Source organism: Arachis ipaensis, chromosome B1 (genome assembly GCF_059453495.1).
Source record: "Arachis ipaensis isolate K30076 ecotype BB chromosome B1, ASM5945349v1, whole genome shotgun sequence".
In the NCBI taxonomy this organism is placed as follows: Eukaryota; Viridiplantae; Streptophyta; class Magnoliopsida; order Fabales; family Fabaceae; genus Arachis; species Arachis ipaensis.
In genome coordinates, this window is record NC_142436.1 from 18947605 (window position 1) to 18964395 (window position 16791).

General features: G+C 36.5%; 1 pseudogene; it reads left to right on the forward strand.

Moving 5' to 3' along the window:
* Positions 1–4496: 4496 nt before the first annotated feature.
* LOC107647570 (uncharacterized) lies at positions 4497–5885 on the forward strand (annotated as a pseudogene).
* The last annotated feature ends 10906 nt before the right edge of the window (positions 5886–16791 follow it).

Consider the following 16791-nt stretch of genomic DNA (forward strand, 5'->3'; position numbering starts at 1 on the left):
TTCTTTAAAATTAGAGTATTTTATTAGTTTTTATAATTTTTTAAATTTATAATAAAAAATTTTTATATTAACTTATTTTTATCAGTAAATTACAAAAATATTTTTATTCATCTTATATCACTAGTGAATATATTGCATCTCAGCATATTCAATTAAGTTAAACGTTTTTGAAATGACAATAATATAATTATATATTTAAAAATAGTGTAAGCACTTAATTAAAAATTTTTGAAATATAAAAGCTCAATTATAAATTTTATAAAATTATTGGGACTAATAGAATATAATTTAACTTTTTCTTAAATAATATTGCCAAGAGATAGTATTATTCTGCTTAAAAAGTTACCAATGTGGTTCCATTTGCAGGCAAAAAAGCCCCCACTCTAAGTTGAGCGAACTTGAAGGCATATTTAAAAGAAGAACTACATTGGAAATCTTATTTGTGTAACAATATGCAACAAGCTAAGAAAATGATATAGTTTTTTGTTAACAAAAAAGTTACATACGAATGCTAAGAAAAAGCCACTGGGCTTTATTCTATATTATCTTCTCACCTGTCTCTCCTCTACCAGCCATAATACCCATACTTGTTTTAATTTAGAAGTGGAATTAAATTAAAGTGGTCAAAGAACGTAGTAGGTTGCCTCCTCCAGCAAGGTCGAAAACTTTAGATGTTCATGTCTGAAGGATCATGCTATATGCTTCGTAAACACAGTTTTAAATTAAATTGCGGCCTTAATTTTGTGGTTGCAGTTACATTAGGATCGCATCAGATTGTATCAAACTTGCAGTAGTGATATAATTCAAGTATCAAACAAAAAAACCAAAAAGAAATAATAATAATAATAATAATAATAATAATAATAATAATAATAATAATAATAATAATAATAATAATAATAATAATAATACAGTAACAGACATTACAAAAATTATAATGTCGGCAATTGCAAATTGTAATAACTGTAATTGCGGTACTAATATATTTATTAATTTATTGTTTTATTAAATAATGTAATAATAATAAAGATGAGATAAATATGTGTGATAATAATAAATTATAAATACACTAAAAATTAAATTTTTTCAGGATTTGTTTTAGAAAGCAAAAATTAATTTAATTATCTGCTATTTAATAAGCAAATAATCCTTTTTTACCATTGTTCTTTTTAGGTAATATTTGGTATTGAGTACTAGCTAGGAGCGAGATTGAAATATTAAGACTCAATATTATATATTTGATGGCCAAAATAAAATTAAAACTAAAATTTTAGTTTTAAAACAATTTTAATTTTTAGACACAATTTCAGTCCCTTTAATTAGTACTTCTAAAAAATAGAAATACAAAAGATTAAAATTTAAAAAAAAAAGAGACTAAAATTTAACTAATAATTTCTTTTAAAAATACCCTCAATCCAAATTAATAATTCCAAATTTATCTTTCTTCAGTTCTTCTCATCTCTTAGAAGTATCATCGTTGTTGCCGTACCCAGTACCCAAGAACACCATCGAAGAATCAAACTTGAAGTTGCTGTCTTGCCGTCGCCGCCGCCAAGACCACCACAACTTCGTAGTCGTACCCACCGTCGTTGTCTTCTATCACTTTCTGACTCACGACGCCTCATTTTTCAGCCTTATCCACTCACTTTCTACATTCTCCCTCACTCCCTCACTCAAACACTCATCGCAGTAGTCATGAAACAACGACAGTCAACAAAGATCATCACTCCCCTCGCTGGCTCCCTTGCCTCGTCCCACCGCCATCAGTCTCTGCTTTCTTAGCGGTCCGCACCTCTGCCTCCTCCATCCTAACTCATTGAATTTTGTGCTCGTGTGGCCTTTCCTCTTCGTAGCGCCCTACTTTTTTGTCGGTAGCCTATTTCTGCTTCTACGTCTAGTTCTGCTTCCAAAGTACAACCCAAACAGTGAGAGAAAAAATAAAGTGAGAAGAAATGAGGGACGTACATGAATGGAAGTAGGACTAGAAATGAATCAAGTCAGTTCGTGAGTCAGCTCGAATTCCACTCGTTAATAACTCGATAAGCTGAACTTCTGAGTTAATGATGAGCCGAGCTTGAGTCTGGAATTGAGCTCCTAAATTAAATGAGTCGAACTTGAGTTTGGATAAGGTCAGCTTATTAATTCGTGAGTTGGTTCGATTATATATATATAACATATCCTATATACATCTAGTTTATACTTTTAATATTATATATATACATATAAAATAATAATATATAATTTACATAGGTTTAATTATTCTGTTAGTCCCTATAGTTTTGCGAAATTTTCAATTAGGTCCCTATACTTTTTTTCTTTTTAATTGGTTCCCTGCACCAAATTTTTTTTCCAATTAGGTCCCTCTTGGTAGTAATTGGCTTAATTGTATAGGGAGTCAACTAAAAAAAAAATTGGTGCAGGGACTCAAATAAAAGGAAAAAAAAGTATAGGGACTCAATTGAAAAAAAAAATTAGTGCAGGGACCCAATTAAAAGGAAAAAAGGTATAGAAACCTAATTGAAAATTTCGCGCAAGTATAGGGATCAACAGAGTAATTAAACCTTTTACATATATCAATATTTTTATTTAAAATTTTATAATTATTTTTTATATGATTTTGATGTAGGACATAAATAAAAAATTCATAATTAATATACACAATATATAAAATTAATATATATAAGTTATAATTTATTAATATAAAATTATAGATTATGTTTCTATTATTTAAGCCAGCTTGTGAGTTCGAGTCGACTCATGAGTTTTCAATTAGCCAAATTTGAGTTTAAGAAATAGACTCGATTGTTAATGAGTTGAGCCGTGAGCCAAATTCAATTTTCGTGAGCTAAACTTGAATTTGATTTAGCTCGACTTAACTCGACTCACTGTCAACACTAAATAAAAAGAAGTGACTATGAAGAGACAATGAAAATTTATTTTATTTTTTTTAATTAATAAAAATATTTTAATAATCTTTTAACTTTTATATTTATCTTAAATTTTTATATTAAATATAATATAAAAATTTAATTTAATTTTTGTCTCTCTCAATTTGAGTCTTTGAATCTCTATCTTTCTTTCAAATATAGGCTTAATTCCTCTCTTTGACGAAGAATAGTCTAGAAGAAGCAATAAAACAAAAAGATGAGATATGGAGAAGCCAAGCCACATGTCTAGTGCGAGTGCAAAACCATGTGAGCTATTCCACTACAGTCCGCAACACACACCAACTGAGATGAGGTTTTAATTTGTTTATTTATTATGTAATACATATTTATAAGCACTACAAGGAAAAGACGCAATCTATGGTACATTGAATCTTTTCTAATATATAAACACTGTCACGATCACCAATAAAATTCTTTCTAAAGATAATCACAATTTTTTAAATAGAAATACAAAAGGATAATACAAAAATTTATTTTTCAAGAAAAATATAAAATAATTTAAAAGTAAGAACACAATGTTTTTAATAAAATAAATAAAAAATACAAAAAATTATTATTGATGATAAACACAAAAAATTGCAATGATAAACACTGCACAAAGCTTAAAGAACCACGTGGAGGGTAGATAACACAACTTAATGAACGTATATTTTGATAAAATTCCTAATTTAAGTTGAAATTCAAACAACAAACAACGACAAACTATCAATCTCTAAAAACATAGATATCTCCTTACTAATAATTACTGAAACCTCCCTTCAGTTGTTCTTTCTATATTTGGCCCATATCTCCTTAATATAGTATTTTGAGTTCATAAGTTTCAATTCTTCTGACATTATTATTCTGTACCCTATAATTCCATGTTTTTCTAAATTATAGATTTTATAAATAAATATTCAAAAATGTATATGATGCAGCAACAAAAACAAATAATATAATATAAAAGAGATTAAATATTTATGATTCGACTATTATAAATCCAACATCATAAATCGGCATTATTATTCATAATTCGGCATTATTTACATTATTATTCAGAAAGCTGACGTTATAGTTCGACATTATAGTCATTAATCGGCAATTAACGTCATTAATCAGCTACTTACGTTACAACTCAGCTTAACGGACTGTTTTCAATTGTGAAACGTCCAACCTAACATCTCACCCTTATTATTGCTCTTTAATACAGGCAATAAAACATAAGCATAACCGACTTGTACATAGCCACCCATAAAATGTATGATCTTCCATCCTAAAAGGATACACATTGAATTCTCAATACTTACTTAAACTTCGGATTGCCTTTGCAAGTACACTCCCCCCTGTTTCTTACTCAAAGCTCTACGCGATTGGACATCCTCTTGGAGTAAAGCTCGGATTACCACAAAGCTCAAAGGTCGGCACCGAAGATAAAAACTCGGCGTCGATTCCCAGAGACCGAGCTCTCCCTTGCTCCAGGTATCCATACAAGAACAATTGGCGCCCACCGTGGGGTTGAGAATATAATCCATTCCATATATCATCGGCCTCGAGGTTCTCGCCTGAGTCATGGCTGAACGACTTCCACCCACGCCATCTGAACTCCTCCAGATGGTGACCGAGTTACAGTAAGCCAATCAGCGCATGACCGAGGAGAACCAAAGAATGGCACAGCAAATTGCCAACTTGAATAACACCCAAATCGAAAACAACAATGATCGGCAAGAACGAACAGAAGAAGCTGAGCAGCAGTCAGGGCCAACACACGTCTCAGACACTGCTCGGCAGGAAGAGGAGCAACCTGAGCATAATGAGGAAGCTCAGCAAGACAACGAGAATGACGATCACGAAAGCTCCCCTGGACCATTCACGACCAAGGTGATGAACTTCGTGCTACCCCGGAGGTTTACTCTGTCGACCACCCTAACTCCCTATGATGGGTTAGGCGATCCGAAGAAATACATCAAGAAGTTCACCTCCATAATGATAGTAAACGGTGCATCTGATAGAGTTTTGTGTCGTTGCTTTCCATCTTATTTAGATGGCCCTGCACTTGATTGGTTTTGTTCTTTGCCTGCAGGTTCTATTTCTCGATTTCGAGACATATCAAAGCTCTTTGAGGAGCACTTTGCTGGATCGGCCATCTACCTACATGACTCCGATTACCTGAACATAATCAAGCAAGGCCAGCACGAAAGCCTCAAGGACTACATGACGCGCTTCACAAAGATAGCCATAAGTATACCCGACCTCCATCCCGAGGTGGAACTACACGCCATAAAAAGCGGATTGCGACCAGGAAAATTTCAGGAAACTATTGTTGTGGCCAAACCTAAGACTATGGCCGAGTTCCGCGAAAAGGAAAAAGGACAGATCGACATCGAGGAACTCCGGCAAGCTCGGAAAACAGAAAAGTCTCATTACAGAGACGACGCCAAAACTCGAGACAAAAAGAAGAACTTCAAACCGACTTCGCGATATGAGTCCTACACTCAATTCAACACTAAGCGCGACGATATCATCAAGGAAATCTTGAATTCAAAATTAATCAAGCCAACAAGAAAAGCCGGCAGTTACCCAGATTCAAATGGCACGGATCGATCAACATACTACTCTTTCCACCAGAAGCACGGACACACTACCAACGACTGTGTTATCGCCAAAGACCTACTAGAGTGACTAGTTCGGCAAGGTCACTTGGACAAATACATCGGCGGCCACATACAGCGGCGAGCACCCCCCTCTGGAGACCAAAGCTCGGCCACACAACATGGCCGAGATAAAGACCGACCGAACAACAACCATCCCGAACAACGCACACGTATATTAACTGTATTTCCGGAGGTTTTGCAGGTGGAGGAGCCACAAGCTCGGCAAGAAAGAGATTTTACCGAGCTATGCTTTCCATCAATGCCGATCAAATTCAACAGTAGACACTACCACACTCCCCGCAAATAACATTCTAGACAGCCGATCATAATAACAATATAGCAAATCTCGATGACCCGGTCGTAATCTCCCTGCAACTCGGAAATTTCCTAGTAAAAATGGTATTGCTAGACCCTGGGAGCAGTGCCGATGTCCTATTTTACATTCCAGAAGATGAAATTGAGCAGCAACATCCTCCAACCTTCTACTGGAGACCTGGTAGGTTTCTCAGATGAGCGAGTCCCGGTTATGGGCTCTGTGTGGTTACAAACCACACTCGGTGAGTTTTCCTCGTCAAAAACTTCAGGCATTCAATACTTAGTTGTTGATTGCTTCAGTCCTTACAATTTAATACTTGGCCGACCTTTCTTAAATAGGTTCGGCGCTATAGTATCTACAATTCATCTTTGTGTTAAGTTTTCTTTGCAGGATAACACAATTGCAACCATTCACAGTGATGCCCGAGAAGCCAGGGAGTGCTACAACAATAGTCTCAAAAGACCTAACCAAAATACAAAAGCCCATGTTCACAACATCGGCACCATAAATGACCAACAAATGCTGGCCGACCTTGATCCCAGAGCGGGAACATTGGAAAGGCCAACCCCAACAGAAGACCTGCATAAAATCTATTTCACAGAAAGCACGAACAAATTCACATACGTCGGTTCAACATTATCCTCAGAAGAAAAATCCTCATTCCGAGTATTCTTACAGCAAAATTCCGACCTGTTCGCTTGGACCCCAGCTGATATGCCAGGCATTGATCCATCCATCATATCGCACAAGTTGGCATTAGATCCATCTGTCTGACCCGTAGCACAGAAAAAGAGAAATCTCGGCCATGACTGAAAACAAGCTTCCCTAGAAGAAACCAAGAAGCTCATCCACGTGGGCTTCATCCGAGAAATCAGATTCACAACATGGCTGGCGAATGTCATCATGGTTAAAAAACATAACGTTAAATGGCGCATGTGTGTTAATTTCACCGATCTCAATAAAGCATGCCCCAAAGATTCATATCCTTTACCCTCTATTGATTGCTTAGTTGATAATGCCTCTGGTTATGAAAAACTCAGCTTTATGGATGCATATTCTGGCTATAACCAGATCCAAATGCATCCATCTGATCAAAATAAGACAGCCTTCATTACTGAATATGGAAACTATTGTTATAAAGTCATGCCATTTGGTCTTAAGAACACAGGTGCAACATATCAACGCCTAATGGACAAAGTCTTCGCCAAACAGATAGGCAGAAATATTGAGGTCTACGTGGACGATATGGTCGCCAAGACTAAGATCGGAAACAATCACCTTGATGACCTCGTAGAAATCTTCGGACAGCTAAAAAAATACAACATGTGGTTAAATCCCGAAAAGTGCGCATTTGGGGTTCAGAGCAGTAAATTCCTCGGCTTCATGCTCACTAGCTGAGGTATTGAGGCAAATCCAGAAAAATGCGAGCTATTTTAGACATGACAAGTCCACACACCATCAAGGAAGTCCAGCGGCTAACAGGGAGACTTGCTGCACTCTCTAGATTCTTACCTTGCCTAGCTTCTAAATCTTTATGTTTTTTCCAAACTTTAAAAAAGAAAAAAGCTTTACAATGGACTGATGACTGTGAACAAGCATTCACAACCATCAAAGAAACTCTTTTAAAACCACCAATTTTACAAACCCCCTTACAAGGAAAACCATTATTCTTATATTTATCTATCACTAACTGGGCTATAAGCTCCGCTCTTATTGCAGAAAGGGAAAAGAAACAGTTCCCGATCTATTTTACCAGCAAAACATTACAGAATACCGAGCTTCGATATCCGAGCATTGAGAAACTTTCCCTAGCCCTTGTCTTCTCATCCAGAAGACTCCGACCATATTTTCAGAGTCATGAAATCTATGTTTGGACAGATCATCCTTTGCGGCAAGTCCTTCAAAAACCTGAGCTGGCTGGCCGACTAGTCAAATGGTCGGTGGGACTATCAGAATTTGACATCAAGTACGAAGGCCGAGCATCCATCAAATCTCAGTTTTTGGCTGACTTTATCGCCGAATTCTCGGTACCAAGTACAACTGAAGACTACATCGAATGGTCTTTATACGTTGATGGGTCCTCGAACCCACAAGGGTGTGGAGCAGGTATCATTCTTGATGACAGCCATGGCAACGTCATCGAACATTCCCTCAATTTTTCCTTTAAAGCAAGCAACAATCAAAGTGAGTATGAAGCGCTAATTGCTGGCCTTAGACTCGCTGCCGACCTAAATATCACCGAACTTAAGGTATATTGCGACTCCTTACTTATTGTCCAGCAGGTAAACAGCTTATACCAAGTAAAGGACCCTTTACTTTCTAAATACCTGGATATCGTACAAAATTTACTTTCAAAAATTTTCTAAATATGAAATACAGCACATACCAAGGGAGAGTAATGGCCGAGCTGACATTCTGTCTAAACTCGCCAGCACTCAACCAAATGGGTCATCACTTTATCAGTCAACACTGCCCAAGCCAAGCATTGAACTAACACAAATCTTAAGTGTAACACAGGAAGCAGATTGGAGATCTCCATATATACAGCATCTCCAGACAGGGATCTTGCCAGGCGACGTCGAAAATTCTCGACACTTCCGCCGACAAGCCTCCTTTTTTACAATCTATAATAATTGCCTATATAGACGAGGATTCTCTCGTCCATTACTTAAATGTCTTTGCAGAACAGAAGCCGAACTTGCACTTGCTGAGGCACATGAAGGGATCTGTGGTACACACCTCAGAGCCTAAAGTCTGTCTTCAAAAATCCTCAGAGCTGGATTATATTGGCCGACAATACGACAGAATTGTCAAGCAAAAGTTAAAAGCTATAACAACTGCCAGAAACACAGTCCGATCACACATCTCCCGGCCGAACTCCTACACTGTTCCGAGGTAAGTTGGCCGTTCAACCAATGGGGCATAGATATCCTCAGCCTTTTCCCCACAACAGCAAGTCAGGTAAAATTCCTAGTTGTAGCAATTGATTATTTTTTCAAATGGATAGAGGCACAACCTCTAGCCAAGATTACATCACAACAAATGCTTTTCTTTGCCTGGAAATATATTATTTGTCGATTCGGCACTCCTCGGCACATTATCACAGATAATGGTCGCCAGTTTGCCGATCAAAAATTCACATCCTTCTTGCAGAACTTGAAAATCAAACAACACTTTTCATCAGTAGAGCACCCACAAACAAATGGGTTAGCTGAAGCTGCAAATAAAGTAATAATACACGCTCTAAGAAAGAAACTAGATGAAGCAAAAGGCCTCTAGGCCGAGCTTATCCCAGAGATCATATGGGGATACAACACCACTGTCCACTCAACAACAAAGGAGACACCCTTCCGGCTAGTCTACGGGTCCAACGCAATGTTACCCGTGGAGATCTCCCAATACTCACTACGCACTGAACTAGCCGACTAGACTACAAAAGACACAGCTCGGCAAACCAAACTCGACCTTGCGGAAGAAATAAGATCATCAACAGCAGTCAAACATTTGGCCATGCAACAGCACATAGCTTGAAGATATAACCAGAGACTTCAACCACGGTCTTTCCAAGTCCACGACCTTGTGCTCAGAAAAACAGAACAAGCTAGGAAACCGTCAGCACATGGTAAACTAGCAGCTAATTGGGAAGGCCCTTACCGAGTCACAGAAGTAATCAGCAATGGAGCCTACCGACTACAAACCCTAGAGGGTAAAGATCTCCCTAACACTTGGAATGTATCTTCCTTAAAGTTATATTATAGTTAATGCCAGGGACAGGACAGTACTCTTTTTTCTACTACCAAGATTTTTTCCACAAGGGTTTTGCTTGGAAAGGTTTTAACGAGGCTAGCCTACCTGGGCCTTTGAAATCAATGGTTCTTCAATAAATAAATTTCTTATTTTATCAAATCATTATTTTCTTCATTTCCGCTTCATCTATAAACATATGATGCCGACCTATACTATCATTCCGACCATTCGGATACTATCAACACCGATCATATGCCAAAATAGGTCATTCGGAATCTCAGTCATTCCGACTTTCGACCTTAAAATAGAATTCGATCACTTGGACACAATCAGTCAATCCGATTGCGAACCTTAAAACGGAATCCAATCACTCGGATACAATTATTCAATCTGATCATTCAATCAGACAAATATCTAATCTAACTCGAAATCCGATCATTTAATCATACAAATATCCGATCTAACTCGGAATCCGATCATTCAATCAGACAAATATCCGATCCACCTCGGAATCCGATCATTCAATCAAACTAAATATCTTATCTTAATCATAAACCGATCATACAAAATTTATCAAATCATATAAACATCCGATCTAAAATCGAAAGCTGATCATTCAGACTTTATTAAACAAATGACCGATCTAACTCAGAACCCAGTCATTCAAAATTCATCAATTAATCCATCAAATATCTGATCTTAGTCAGAATCAGATCACTATGATACTACCATTATCCGAACCCGACTATTCCGCAAAAATTAATCAAAACAAATAGCCGATCTTAATAACAAATCGACGAACAGATCCTCAAAAATCGGATACATAATAGCCGATCTTAATCAAAATCATTGCCGATCACTAAAACAGAATACAGTTATTATCATGCCTATGAATCGGCATCCCAAACTCGGCCTACTCAGCCTTTCTATAACATTTCTCAATCAAATTAATGGCATTTCACCATTACAACAAATTTTACCTAAAACATTTGGCTCCAACCCAAACTCACATACCAGATAAAAAACCACTTATACAATCATAATATTATATTATCATCATAACATGCAGAAACAGCATGTAAACAGAAATATTCAAGTGTGTTTTCTTCCAAAAAAAAGTAGCAAAATATCAATCATAAGCACAAAAGCCCAACACAGGAGCAACTTAGTTTACAAACAAAAAATAAAACAGAAACAAACCAAATTCCTATCAAACATTTTCATCCCCCTCTTCTTCAGCACCATCATCATCAACCATGGACCCATCTCGGACAATCTTCCCTGGATCCATCTGATCAAAATCAACGCTAGGAGCTAAGAACCTCGCCTGCAGCGAAGCTCGCTCAAACCCCTCAAGAAAAGAATCTAGGATAGCTGTCTCCTTACTCTTTTCTAAATTTTTTAACTCAGAAGTCAACTCCTCTATACGAGTAGTCATATTCGACAGATCAGCCTTTCTTTTTAACATCCTCCACCTCTTTCGCATAATTTTCCTTCGTCAATTTCAACTTTTTATCAAGCTTAGCTACCTTTTTCTCCAATTCCGTAACCTCTGCACTCTTCAAGTCCAATTTTTCCTCCAACTTTAAATCTGGCTTCTACTCAGCCACTTGACGGTGTTTCTTCTCTTGGCTGCATCCCAAACTCACAAGCCGAAGACCGACAACCTTCAACGAAAATATAAAGACAGATAAAACACATACCAAACCAAAAATAAAATAGTCAATTATACACATACCTGCATATATTGGTCGATGACAACATTACCAACCTCCCCAGCCAAAGTAACATCGGCTGGTCCTTGACAAACCTCATCCGTTACGGCCATATATGGAAAATCCTTCCCCCACAAAGATGACCCATCACTCTGCTCGGCCACATTATGCAACTTCTTCTGATTCTCATAAAATAAGTTCGGCTCACCTGTTGGAACCTCGTCTTGAAAATCCTCGGACTCATTAGAAAAATCCACCAAATCATGCATCCTCTTCTTCACCACAACCTTCCTCCTACCCGGCTTGGGCTAGTTAACCTCGCCCACCCCTGCCACCTTGTCAACCTTAGACGAGGAGCCTTCTTTGTCCAAATTTTTTCTTTTTACCCTTGACCTCAAAGTCGCTGCAGACACTCTCGGATATTTTCCACCTGAAAAACAAACAGTTACAAAACAAATTGACCTTATTAAAAACAAAAATATCCAAATCCTCACATAAATAGTCTATAATGGCTTCCCTATTATCCTCCCACTGAAGCAAATCAAACACCGAAATAAGTTCTTTCCGGTCAACAGCCTCGGTTAGGTATTCTATGATACACTCATTCCTTGCATTTATAATCTCTGGGCCTAAAATACTCTGCGGCTCCGAACACCACCAGACCGGAAACTTCTCCCCAAAATGCTCGTCCATATAAAAAGGAAACTCCCCCTCAAAATTCTTAACCTTTAGATACATTTCCTTGAAATTTTTGGAAGAAGATTTGTATAGTTTGAACACACCAAAACGAGGCGAACTGTTCAAATTCACCCAACCCCCCTTCCAAACCCCTTTAGCCTGAAATAATGAAAAGAACAACTCCACTGTTGGTTTCTCTTCCAAAAAATCTATAAGAACCTCAAAACCTCGAAGAAACGCCCATCCATTAGGATGTAGTTGGGACGGTTGATGAGCGGATAATTTATACGCTTTTTGGCATTGTTTTTACATAGTTTTTAGTATGATTTAGTTAGTTTTTAATATATTTTTATTAGTTTTTAAATAAAAATCATATTTCTGGACTTTATTATGAGTTTGTGTATTTTTCTGTGATTTCAGGTATTTTCTGGCTGAAATTGAGGAACTTGAGCAAAAATCAGATTCAGAGGCTGAAGAAGGACTACAGATGTTGTTGGATTCTGACCTCCCTGCACTCAAAGTGGATTTTCTGGAGCTACAGAAGTCCAAATGGTGCGCTCTCAATTGCGTTGGAAAGTAGATATCCAGGGATTTCCATTAATATATAATAGTCCATACTTTGCGCAAGTTTAGATGACGCAAATTGGCGTTTAACGCCAGCTTTCTGCCCTATTCTGGCGTTAAACGCCAGAAACAAATTGCAAAGCAGAGTTAAACACCAGAAACAAGTTACAAACTGGCGTTCAACTCCAAGAAAGACCTCTACACGTGAAAGCTTCAACGCTCAGCCCAAGCACACACCAAGTGGGCCCGGAAGTGGATTTCTGCATCATTTACTCATTTCTGTAAACTCTAGTAACTAGTTTAGTATAAATAGGACTTTTTACTATTGTATTTACATCTCTGGAACACATTATGTAACTTTTACGTTCTGAGACCTCCATGGGAGGCTGGCCATTCGGCCATGTCTACCCTATCTTCACTTATGTATTTTCAACGATAGAGTTTCTACACACCATAGATTAAGGTGTGGAGCTCTGCTGTTCTTCATGAATTAATGCAAAGTACTATTGTTTTTCTATTCAATTCAAGCCTATTTCTTCTCTAAGATATTCATTCGCACACAAGAACATGATGAATGTGATGATTATGTGACGCTCATCACCATTCTCACTTATGAACGCGTACCTGACAAACACTTCCGTTCTACATGTAAACAAGCTTGAATGTGTATCTCTTAGCCTTCTGATCTACGATCAGAGTCTTCGTGGTATAGGCTAGAATTATTGGCGGCCATTCTTGAGATCCGGAAAGTCTAAACCTTGTCTGTGGTATTCCGAGTAGGATCTGGGAAGGGATGGCTGTGACAAGCTTCAAACTCGCGAGTGCTGGGCGTAGTAACAGACGCAAAAAGATTATTGAATCCTATTCCAGCAGGATCGAGAACCGACAGATGATTAGCCGTGCGGTGACAGTACATTTTGAACCATTTTAACTGAGAGGACGGGATGTAGCCATTGACAACGGTGATGCCCAACTTACAGCTTGCCATGGAAAGGAGTATGAAGGATTGGATGAAGACAGTAGGAAAGCAGAGGTTCAGAAGGAATAAAAGCATCTCCATACGCTTATCTGAAATTCTCACCAATGAATTACATAAGTATTTCTATCCTATTTTATGTTTTAATTATATTTTAATTATCAATTCACCATAACCATTTGAATCCGCCTGACTGAGATTTACAAGGTGACCATAGCTTGCTTCAAGCCGACAATCTCCGTGGGATCGACCCTTACTCACGTAAGGTTTATTACTTGGACGACCCAGTGCACTTGCTGGTTAGTTGTGCGAAGTTGTGAAGAAGAACTAAGATTATGAACGTGCGTATTAAGTTTTCAGCGCCGTTACCAAGGAATGAACGATCACGATTTCGTGCACCAACGGTGCACAGTTTAGCTGCCTCAACACCTGACACTCGAAATCAGTAAATGGAAGTCTCACCCTCAACTCTTCCAAAACAGTACTATACATATAGAAAAACTCAAAACCCTCCCCTCTATGAAAAACCCTATCACCTGAAGCACAAGGAAGTAACTTCAACTGAACCCCTGCACCCACCCTAACAATCTTACTACTATCAATATGCTTCACAGCATCTTCATCCAAAAAAAAAAAGAGAAACACGATTCTTCACCTCCTCATTAACCCAGTCATAGGATCAATCAATCTTCTCTTTTTTCTCCCTTTCAAACCCCATCAAAAACCAACAACAAATAGAAGAGATGAAGAAGAAAAAACAAACAAATACAGGAGGAAGAACAAAGGAGTTAGCACATACCTCTCTTACTCATTTTTTGCTCCCAAATGCCTCTGATAAACAAAAAATAAAAGAATGCCCAAGTGAAACCCCTCAGGATTCCAAGAGTGTTTTAGTTAAATACACTTTACCCATATATTTCGATTCCACTACCTTCAGTCAAATCAGTTACATCAAAAATTGTAAACTGCATTGGAAACACGCACACTCTGCAACGTGCATTCAATTATTTCTCTCTCCTAATCATGACCATCTACACTCTCAATAACTGTTCAATAAAGCACCTTGAACTGGGGGCTACAAGGCATAACCACCCGCCGAACTATCCAGCAGCCGACTTATACATTATTTAAAGCTCAACCTGCTTCATTAAACATATTCCCAAGCTAAGCTTGGGGGCTGTGATCCGGCCATTACAAATCCAACATCATAAATCGGCATTATCATTCATAACTCGGCATTATCCACATTATTATTCAGAAAGCTGACGTTATAGTTCGACATTACAATCATTAATCGACAATCAATGTCATTAATCGGCCACTTACGTTACAACTCAGCTTAATGGACTGTTTTCAATTGTGAAACGTCCAACCTAACATCTCACCCTTATTATTGCTCTTTAATACAGGCAATAAAGCATAAGCATAACCGACTTGCACATAGCCACCCATAAAAGGTATGATCTTCCATCCTAAAAGGATACACATTGAATTCTCAATACTGACTTAAGCTTCGGAGTGCCTTTGCAGGTACACTCTCCCCTGTTTCTTGCTCAAAGCTCTACGCGATTGGATATCCTCTTGGAGTAAAACTTGGATTACCACAAAGCTCAAAGGTCGGCACCGAAGATAACAACTCGGCGTCGATTCCCAGAGACCGAGCTCTCCCTCCAAGTATCCATACAAGAACAATTTATAATTTCAGATAAATTTTATGCGACTAATAAAAATCATAAGTGGACAAACAAAAATGTGAAAAGGATTTTAAAGAGAAAATTACACACATAAAAATAGATGAGTAGTTAAATTAATTATTTTTTGAATAAATTTACTGTTTAAAATTTAAAAAGAAAAGAATTATTAATTCAATTGTAAACTTAGCAAAGCTATGAAAAAAGAATTTCAAAATAAAAGAATAATTATTTGAAAAACATAAAAATATTTTTAATTAAAAAGTAAAAAATATATCTAAAAGATATTTTATTTAATCGAATTGAGTACTATTAATTGTCAAGAAAATGAAAATAATAAAGTTAAATGAAGTTATTATAACATATAAAAATATTAAAAAAAAAAAGGAAGAGAGAAGAATAGAAGATTCAACACGAGAGATGTTTTATTACCATCATATATAAATATAAATGCATGCATTGAGATATATATATATATATATATATAAGAAAAGTAATTTTATGCACGTATATATTACATTACACTATATATTATTCTAACTAATTTGGATGAGTTGATTAGTAAATTTATTTATTTATTTAAATAAATATTGAGAATTTAAAAGTTTGAATTCTATTATGTATTGCAATAATATATTATTTAGTAATAGATTTTTAAATAAAATTTAGATTCACAATAAATTAATTCTTAATTGATTGAATTAGAAAATATCGTAAAAAACAATAATATATATATATATATATATATATATATATATATATATATATATAATGCTAAAACAAAAAATGTTGGAAACAAACTTACGAGAGAATGTCATCTCATTTAAATATGTTAGTATTAAAACTCAGAAATAGTATATACCTAAGTAGATAGATATCGAGAGATAGATAGATAGATAAGTATGACCAAATTTTTGCACTTTGGGAATTTAACATTTTTGTCGGGCTTCCAGGCTTATCATTCAGTCTTATTAAGCACTCACAAATAATGATCATCTCAGGTTTCAAATATAGGCCCAACCTCCCAGCCGAGTTGACTGATTATGGTTTTGACCTGAGCTGATTGATTATTTGTGCTATTTTTTGTTTTTAGTTTTTTGGAGGGACTGGTGGATTGTTCCATTAACATTTATTTGAAAGAAGGCGACCAAGAAAAACGCTTATCAAAATGGGAGCCAGTGTCACACCAAAAATTATAAAAGAAATGGAAAAGAGGAGCAGTAGGGGTAGTATGTGGGCCAACCACACCAATATATTAGGAAAGTTAAGTGGTTAACCCCCTTTTTTTTTGGTAAAATCTCTTTTTTTTTTTTTGAAATCTTTCTTTTATAAATTACACATTACATTAATATTTAAATTAGTTTTTGAAAGATAAAGTATTTTTAAATTTATCTCTGAAAGATTTTTTTAATGAAATTAGTCCTTCAAAGATTACGAATTAATCATATTTGTCCTTCCATTATTCTATTTATAATTTTCGCCAACAATTGATTATATAAAATATTAACCTATGATGCATGGACACT